The sequence below is a fragment of the Dipodomys spectabilis genome, unplaced genomic scaffold, assembly GCF_019054845.1.
Source record: "Dipodomys spectabilis isolate Male_0828 unplaced genomic scaffold, ASM1905484v1 ptg000653l, whole genome shotgun sequence".
Lineage (NCBI taxonomy): Eukaryota > Metazoa > Chordata > Mammalia > Rodentia > Heteromyidae > Dipodomys > Dipodomys spectabilis.
In genome coordinates this window covers 522,827-523,719 of record NW_024871330.1, presented here as the reverse complement: position 1 = coordinate 523,719, position 893 = coordinate 522,827, and the positions used below count along the sequence as shown (strand labels likewise).

General features: G+C 33.3%; 1 non-coding gene across 1 annotated transcript; it reads left to right on the top strand.

The window, feature by feature from the left end:
- Nucleotides 1-461: 461 nt before the first annotated feature.
- LOC122101335 lies at nt 462-568 on the top strand. Its single transcript, XR_006146355.1, has one exon. It is a non-coding gene; the product is annotated as a U6 spliceosomal RNA (small nuclear RNA).
- The last annotated feature ends 325 nt before the right edge of the window (nt 569-893 follow it).

Genomic DNA, 893 nt, shown 5'->3' with positions numbered 1-893 from the left:
CACAAAGACTGCAACTTCTCATTAATAAAGTTTCCATAAACTCTGAAATGTACATACTTAGTACTTAATGTCTGTTATCATAAATCTTAAATACTTTACAGAAAAGTTTTATACCTGCCAAACAGTCCTATTTTTGGCATATATAAGCAAAATCTCAAAATTAAGCATATTTAAAACATTAAAACTTTTAACAAACCTTAACACTTGCTGCAATGTTCATTTTGACAGGTGCCTTGTATAGAATAATTGAATTTCTCCTCCTACACATCTCTTGAACTACAAATATCTGGAATTATTTTGTTTTTGGCATGTCTATCTTGATTTTATTCTTAATTGTGTGCTTATGTAAGAAATACATGATTCTATAATTTCACAACAATTCTTTTGAACTTACTTTTTGTTGAATTGCCTAGCTTAATAAAATCAATTAAACATTATACTTTATATATAAAAACTGTTCTGTGCTCAATTTAGCATCACATACCCTAACATTGGAACGATACAGAGAAGATTAGCATGCACCCTGCGCAAGGATGACATACAAAGTCTTGGAGCGTTCCATATATTTACAGCAACAGATGCTGAAACGTATGTGGCCACAAGGGAACGGTACTGCATTCTTGGTGGGAGTGTAAATTTGTTCAACTACTTTGGAAAGCAGTATGGAGGTGCCTCAGAAGACTCCACATAAAACTCCCCTATAACACAGTAATCCCACTTTTGGGGATTCATCCAAATGATCATAAAAAAGACCATACTAAAACTACCAGCACAACTATGGTTATTGCAACATTATTTACGATAGCTAAGATATGGAACCAACACAGATGCCCCCATTAGATGAATGGATCAAGAAAATGTGTTATATATACACAATGGAATTCTTTGCCTCC